General features: G+C 33.5%; 1 long non-coding RNA gene across 1 annotated transcript; it reads right to left on the bottom strand.

Annotated features, from left to right (window-relative positions):
- Positions 1-1,593: 1,593 nt before the first annotated feature.
- Positions 1,594-8,261, bottom strand: LOC127720028 (uncharacterized). Its single transcript, XR_007990588.1, has 3 exons — positions 8,184-8,261; positions 3,614-3,700; positions 1,594-2,140 (listed from the first exon to the last, which is right to left on the bottom strand). It is a non-coding gene; the product is annotated as an uncharacterized LOC127720028 (long non-coding RNA).
- Between the last annotated feature and the right edge of the window lie 310 nt (positions 8,262-8,571).

Raw genomic sequence — 8,571 nt, 5'->3', positions numbered from 1 at the left:
GTTGATTCATTGTCAAAACGTAAAACAGACAGTCGTTTTACTAGAAATGGGTTAAGCTAGAGAATTGATAAGAAGTAGTGGATTCGGAAACCATAATGATCCATAATCAACTTGCGACTAAAGTCGCTCGTTGATTATCGTTTACGAATCTACTACTTCTTATCAATTCTCTACTACTGATAAAAAACACGCAAAGGATGTGGTACTTTTCTAACGAAAAAAGGAAGCAATTGACTACTCCGGTTTATCGAAAGTCACTGCCGTCACCAAATCTTACTAAACACGAATCCCAAACAGTTTTTGTTTATATACACATCGATTGATAATGTGCTACATCCAGTTTACAAAATGTCACTCGAGTGTCACATAACAGTGTTTTCACACTGATTCCAGAAAAATATGATTTCTTGATACTTCTTTTATAAAACAATTGCACAAATGAAAAGTTCTTGTTTACACAGTGTCATTTCTGGTGAACTTTTTTCAAGATCAAATGTCTACCAAACTATTATAAACGACTTGGCTCTTTCGTGAACCAGTATGAAGATTTAACCAAGAATTCAAATTTAACTTTCCAGGGACAAGAACTCATTTTAATGTCATCAGATAGGTTAAAATCAAATTAATCAAATCTTTTACCATAACGTCTCCAACAATTCATTCTTTGTTTGTCTCTCACAATTTCAGTTGAAAAGCGATAACATGCAAAGTTCAAAACGTAGAGCGTCAAATCGAACTTTGACCAGGAACTTAATTTCAAGCAAAAGGCCTATTAACACTGGACACTTTTAATTTGCAAAACACTCATTTGCAAATCCGCCACCGCCTCTCCTTAGACCTACAGTGTCGTGTAAATAACCAAAATGTGCGGAATTACATGGGATTCAATAATTTCATTGCTTTTCTGCTGTTATTATTATATATATTTTGTAATTTGATTTAGAAAAACATGGGATTTTCAATATCCCATGGGATAAGGCAAATCCCATGGGATTGACCAATATCCCATGGGATTTTGGTTAAATCCCATGGGATTTTTTTGGGTCCCATGGGATAATTGTAGTCCCATGGAATATTTGTTGTCCCATGGGACAAAAACAATCCCATGGGACTATAATTATCCCATGGGATTTTTAATATCCCATGGGATAAAATAAAATCCTATGGAATTCAAATTATAAATATACAGTAATGTGTATGTTACAATGAATTCTGTTTGGTAGTAAAAAGTTTATAATATATATATGAGTGTATTTTGGTTTTTTTCATTTTGTCACAAACATGTTTTTAATTTGTTTATATGACAATAAAGATTATTATTTTTTGGAAATATAATAATATTTAAAGTCAAAAAATAAAATCCTTTAACTGAAATAAAATGATGAGGTCTTAATAAAAGAAAAAAATATTGATTTGAAATCTTTGTCTTCTTTGTTTTATTATGCAAAATAGAACTGAAAAAAATATTTCATATTCTGACTGAATAAATTGACAAAGCACAGTTAATAGTTTACTCTTTTCATGAGGTAAAGTTTTCTTTATTATAGTTCCATTGCAATACATGAATATGCAAATGATTTGTATCATATTCCTTTGTGGTGTTCATAATATTACATTTATATTTGTAAATTTATAAAATAAACACTTTTCCTGTTAAGTTTTAGTTTTCTTGTTTCAGTTTGCTATGAACAATTATTCAGTCCACTATATAAGAGTCAAGTAGATAAATTATTTCATCCACTAGAATATTCCTACAATTCTAAGACAAAACATTTATGAAATCTGTTCTTCAAAAATCTTCCTCCGTACATCTTTATTGGATGGAGCGATTTAAATGAGTGGACAAAGCAAGTTCATTTGGACAACAAAATACTAATATATTTTTTCATTCCTCCCTTCTATCAATTGATAATTACGTTGTTGCATTTACATGATTAAGTTCTTGAGCATCTATGATCATGATGATATGACTCCTTTTTGTTTATAGTCATTATGTTGAAATTTCCTCTTATGTAGGAAAAAAAACACATTCCATTTCAAATTAATAAAAAAGTCACACTATGTAGAAAAATATCAACTTTAAGTTTGCTGTTCAGTATTGACCTGTTGAATGATGATCATGAAAACCAAGATGTCTGACCTACAAATACACAAAACTCAAAAATTATAAATGAAGAGAAATACAGCAATAAAATGGCTATTTTATCATGTTTATGTACATTTTGATAAAAATTTCATTTGAATATTTAAAATTGTAAGAACTCTTATTTCAGTGCTTTGTGTCTATGGTTTTCATATTAGTTGTTTTTTGTGCCTTGTTGCAGTCTTTTGAGTTAAGTCAATTGCAACAAATGTTTACAGTTTGTTCAAATGTTGTGCTGTTATTAAAACCACTGTCCCAGGTTAGGGGTGGGTTGGGTGCTCACTAAATGTTTATTTTATTAGTTGATATTTGCTTTGAATTAGCTGTCAGTAACTGTGAGTACTAATAGATCTGTATGTTGAGTCTTTTTTGTTAAAGGGAAAGAATAAATTTCCAGCCACATCCGGTCTGTGTTTTTGGTAGCTGTTTTTCTGCTTTGTTGCATTCTAATGAGTTGATAAAATTGAGAATGAAAACGGGAATGTATCAAAATAATTTAATTTTGGATGTAACGCGTCTTCTGATTGGCTGACGTTGTTTTGTTTATCAGCTCATAGACATAATTTTGTCATGTGACCGTGACGTCATCAACGTTTTTTCATGGTTTACTCCGGTTTAAAATGGAATTTAGAATTAAATTATAAGAAATTACTGTAATATTTTTTCTGTCTATTCGAAACAACATAAAAAATGTGGTGCACACTTTAAAATAACCCGCTACGCGGGTTATTCAGTGTGCACCACATTTTTGATGTTATTTCTTCATAGACAGAAAAAATATTATAGTCATTCCTTAAATAACCTGACCCAAGAGCAGAAAAAAACCCTTTTCAACTGATTTTATAGTTTTTATATTGAACTGACACTTACACCACTGTCCTTAATTAGAGGATTTGGCGCCAGCAAACATGTTAAACCATGCCACATTTTGTAAGTGTCTGTCCCAAGTCAGGGTTCTATTATTCAGTGGTTGTCAATTGTTGCTATATATCATATTTGTTTTTTGTTTATTGTTTTGTGCAAAAATCAGGCACTTAGCTTTCACCTTTATGGTGTTTCCCCCAGCATGTTTAGCATGGATAGACACCATGCCCTTTTTAAATGATGCCATGCCCTTATTGAATTGTTTTACATTTGTTATTTCATGGCCTTTTATGGATTACTATGCAGTAAAGGGTTTGCTCATTGTCGAAGGCTGTACAGTGAACTAATTTTGTTAAATTTAATGTCATTTGATCTCTATTGGAGAAAAGTCTCATTGGCAACCGTACCGCTTCTTATTTTTATATCAACCCTGCCATATTTTGCCTGTCATTATTTACAGGTCATCATTGGCCTCTAATAAGTAATTGCATTGCTTACATCCACTTAATTGAACTCTGGTGGATAGTTTTCTCATTTATCATACCACATCTTATTTTCATAATAATCATTATTCAAGGGCAATAACTTTTATAGAAGTGGACTTACCATTTAGGCTTTGTTGACGTCTGTAAATCTATTTTTGTTGATAATTTCTTTTGTTTATAGTTTCCCTTTATCTTTAATGTTCTTGCCCTACACATAAAAGGGTAAACATTATCATTTAATGACAATAACTACTATTACATAATGAGTAGGCAACTGACAATTTTGGATCATTTGTATTTTGTCTTGCTCATCATTTTTGCTTGATATTATCAATATTCTATGAAAATGAGGTCACAGTAATATTAAACTTGGCAGACAGACATCTTCTTATTTTTATATGACACCTTGTAGTCATTCCATACACCAACAAGTAAACATATGCTTATAATATCTGATAAAATGAATAAAATGCTCCGCTGGGCGCAGCTTGATACGACCGCAGAGGTCGAACCCTGAACAGTTGGGGCAAGAATGGACACAACATTCAAGCTTGATACAGCACTGAATTTGGATTGTGATTAAATATTTGACACAGCATAGGTTTCTGACACAGAATGAATGTGGTCTAAGAACTTAAAAATTTTTAATTTACCTATTCAAACCATATCATTATTATTTGCTTTTATATATAAATCAGAAATAACCAATTTAAAATAGAAAATTTTAAAGAAAAAAAAAAGGAAAAAAAGGGGGAAAAAATTCCCCCCCCCCCACATTTTTTGAACCCCCTTATGATTCATCACCCCAAACTCAATCCCAGCCTTCCCTTTGTGGTATGGTACCTTGCAGTACAATTTCAGAGAGATCCATACACTTATACACAAGTTATTGTCTGGAAACTAGAAAAATGCTTGGTTTTTTTGCCCCTTTTTGGCCCCAAATTCCTAAACGTTTAGGGCAATTACCCCCAAACTCAAACCCAGCTTTCCCTTTGTGATATGGAACCTTGTAGTACAATTTCATAAAGATCCATACACTTACACACAAGTTATTGTCCTGAAACTAGAAAAATGCTTGTTTTTTGCCCCTTTTTGGCCCCTTATTCCTAAAATTTTGAGGCAATTACCCCCAAAATCAATCCCAGCCTTCCCTTTGTGGTATGGTACCTTGCAGTACAATTTCAGAGAGATCCATACACTTGAACACAAGTTATTGTCTGGAAACTAGAAAAATGCTTATTTTTGGCCCCTTTTTGCTAAACATTTTGGGCAATTACTCCCAAACTCAATTCCAGCTTTCCCTTTGTGATATGGAACCTTGTAGTACAATTTTAGAAAGATCAATACACTTACACACAAGTTATTGTCATGAAACTAGAAAAATTCTTGTTTTTTGCCCCTTTTTTGGCCCCTAATTCCTAAAATTTTAAAGCAATTGCCCCCAAAATCAATCCCAGCCTTCCCTTTGTGGTATGGTACCTTGCAGTACAATTTCAGAGAGATCCTTAAACTTGAACACAAGTTATTGTCTGGAAACTAGAAAAATGCTTATTTTTGGCCCCTTATTCCTAAACGTTTTGGGCAATTACCCCCAAACTCAATTCCAGCTTTCCCTTTATGATATGGAACCTTGTAGTACAATTTCAGAAAGATCCATACACTTACACACAAGTTATTGTCATGAAACTAGAAAAATGCTTGTTTTTTGCCCCTTTTTTTGGCCCCTAATTCCTAATATTTTGAGGCAATTACCCCCAAAATCAATCCCAGCATTCCCTGTGTGATATGGATCCTTGTGGTACAATGTCAGAGAGATCCATACACTAACACACAAGTTATGTCTGGAAGTTACAAAAATGCTTATTTTTGGCCCCTAATTCCTTAAGTTGGTACCATAACCCCGAAAATCAATCCTTAAGGTAAAATTTCATAGAGATCCATTCACTTAAACTAAAGTTGGAGTGCGAAAACCAATGTGTCTTCGGACGACGACAACGCCAACGTCATACCAATATATGATTGTATAAAAAACTAAGAAAACTTAGCATTGACCAAAGAACCATAAAATGCGATCATGGTTATATGAATCTGCCAGACAGACATGCACACCTTACAATCGTTACATCCGCCAAATATAATTTACCTGTTGCTTAAAGCATATGATAAACTGACAAAACAATGCAAACTTTTCATTGACCAATGAACCATTAAAATGAGGTCAAGGTCATATAAAACATGCCAGACAGACTGTGCATCTCACAACAATTCCATTCACCAAATATAGGGGCCTTATTCATGTTATTACCTAGGAATAGTGATGTCATGGACTAGGAAAATTAGTCTGGGGACATAAATTACTGACATCGGACTAAATATACTAGTAAATTCTGTATCCATGGACTTTTTATACTAGTTATATTTGTCTGACCAGACAATTTATCTCTTACACTCGTTCTTAGAGAGACATGTCACCTTACCTTGACACATTATTCTGACTCTGAACAAACCAGTATTTGCTCTTACTCCTTAATAATACTGCGTGCTTAGGGGAGAAGCAGCAAATACCAACTTTAAAGTCTTTGGTTTTACCCAGTTGGGTTCAAATAAACAACCTTCTGCACGTGAGGTGAACATGCTACCACGAGACCAGGCAGTATAATATAAGGAGTTTACCCAAGATTTAAAGTTTCCAAGTTTTTGCAAAAACTGGATCAAAATCATCATTGAAAAGCAATAACTTTTTAATAAGATTTAAGTTTCTCTTTAATTATTACAGTTTTCGAGATAAAAAGGCAAATTCAAGAAATATGAAGAAAAAAAAAAGGTTAAAATCTGTATTTAAGGCAACAACTCCTATGAGTCAGCTGTTAGTTTTGATGCAAATGGACAGTAGATTTTTTTTTCAACATTCTGAATATTTCTACCCTTGTCAGATATTGTCTATCTATTTTAGCCTTTTGTAGCTTATTACGCAGTTTGGCTTTGTAGCCCATTGTTGAAATCTGTACGGTGACCTATATAGTTGTTAACTTCTACGTTTTTAGTTTCTGTTGAAGAGCCGTCACATTGGCAATGATACCATATTTGTATATGTTTTTGTCATGTAGGTGTAAGGAGACAACCTTTTGATTTTCTGGTGGGATAAAAAGGGGAGACAGACTTTTTATCACCTGGCCTGGTAAGTTTTTCAGGGTTCGTAAGGATAGAAAACCTGGCAAATTGTAACAAACCCCTGTGGTACGACCATATTTGCCAAAAGATTAGTCCAAATAATTATGACGTCTTGCAAGGCTATTTTAACTTTTTTCTGGGCACGTAATAGTCAAAGTTGTGACTGAGTGCGGAAATATGAAGATAGATAGATAGAAAAATTATAAAGGGACATAACTGAAGAACGGTAAAAGTGACGCTACCCAAATTTGAACTTGATCTGAGTTTTGTGGTAATAAGCATTGTGTGTAAGTCTCATAACATTTGGTTGAGGCTAACTTAAGTAGAGAACAGAAACTAAAAATTCAGCAATTTTTCTATTTGTAAACACGCATAACTCTAGAACGGTTGTGTATAAGTTTTATAACATTTGGTTGAGACAAACTAAAGTTAGATAACGGAAATGAAAAATTCAGCAATTTTTATGTTTATAAAGGGACATTACTCAAGAATGGTAATTTGTCGCCACCTAATTTCGTACTTAATCTGTATTATGTAGTAATAAGCATTGTGTATAAGTTTCATAACATTTGGTTGAGGCAAACTAAAGTTAGAAAACGGAAACAAAAAATTTGTACTTGATCTTAGTTTTGTGGTAATGAATATTGGGTATAGGTTTCATAATGATTGGTTGAGGCAAACTTAAGTTACAGAATGGAAACTAAAAATTTGCAATCGTTCAATTTATAAAGGGGCATAACTCAATAATGGTTAAAGTGACACTACCCAAATTCAACTTGATCTGTGTTTTATCAGTGGAAGTCAAAATTAAACATTGCAATGTATAAAGCATTGATTGTCGTTGATTCAACTACAATAATGGACAAAGGGAGATAATTCCAATTTTAAAAATTACTTGATATTTAGAAGAAAATAAAATTTTTGCAATTTTTCCATTTATAAAGGGGCATGACTCTAGAACGGGTTAAAGTGACGCCACCAAAATTCAAACTTGATCTGTGTTTTGTGGTAATAAGCATTGTGTATAAGTTTTATAACATTTGGTTGAGGCAAACTTAAGTTAGAGAACGGAAACTAAAAATTTTGCAATTTTTCCATTCATAAAGGGGCATAACTCTAGAACGGTTAAAGTGACGCCACCAAAATTCAAACTTGATCTGTGTTTTGTGGTAATAAGCATTGTGTATAAGTTTTTACTTTAACATTTGGTTGAGGCAAACTCAAGTTAGAGAACGGAAACCAATTTTGGGACGTACGGACGTATGTACGTACAGACGGACAAGGGTAAAACTTAATGCCCCCACCCCTACGGCGGGGGCATAAAAAAAATAAAATAGCCTTGCTAGACGTCATAATTATTTGGACTACCAAAAGATGTAACCTAATTCTTACTTGTTTGGGGAAGAGGGGATTAACCGAACCACTATTCAATCTAAATCAGTGAACTGAATTATTGTGTTCTGCAGTAGTCCGAGTCGACATCTGTAACTAATCATGCAAATTGATAGTCAACAGTATACCTTTTTCAGAATGTCAGTTCACAAAGAATCACTGGTGATAGGGGAGTGTAACCGATAAATTGATCCTAAATCAGATAAGATTTTCCAAGGACGTATAACTAACACAATACGTCCTTGGATTTTCCCAGTAACGGAGAACCCCTTTCTTTGATTGAATATAAATAGTGACGGGGTCTCACAAATAAATTTAAATCTGAATTACAGGAACATCGATTAGCAAAGTAAACTTACATATTAATCTCGAAGTTTTTTACGGTAAAGACAGACTGTGCTCCTGAATTAAGGTATTATACATTTGTGTATTTTACTCGGGTGGGGGGGGGGGGGGGGGGGCACTTCCTATATACAAGGTGATATGACGTGCCGCTGGAATAGGTCACTTTTCCAG

This window comes from Mytilus californianus, unplaced genomic scaffold (genome assembly GCF_021869535.1).
Source record: "Mytilus californianus isolate M0D057914Y unplaced genomic scaffold, xbMytCali1.0.p SCAF_11, whole genome shotgun sequence".
NCBI classification, from domain to species: Eukaryota; Metazoa; Mollusca; class Bivalvia; order Mytilida; family Mytilidae; genus Mytilus; species Mytilus californianus.
This window is presented reverse-complemented; position numbering and strand designations above follow the sequence as displayed.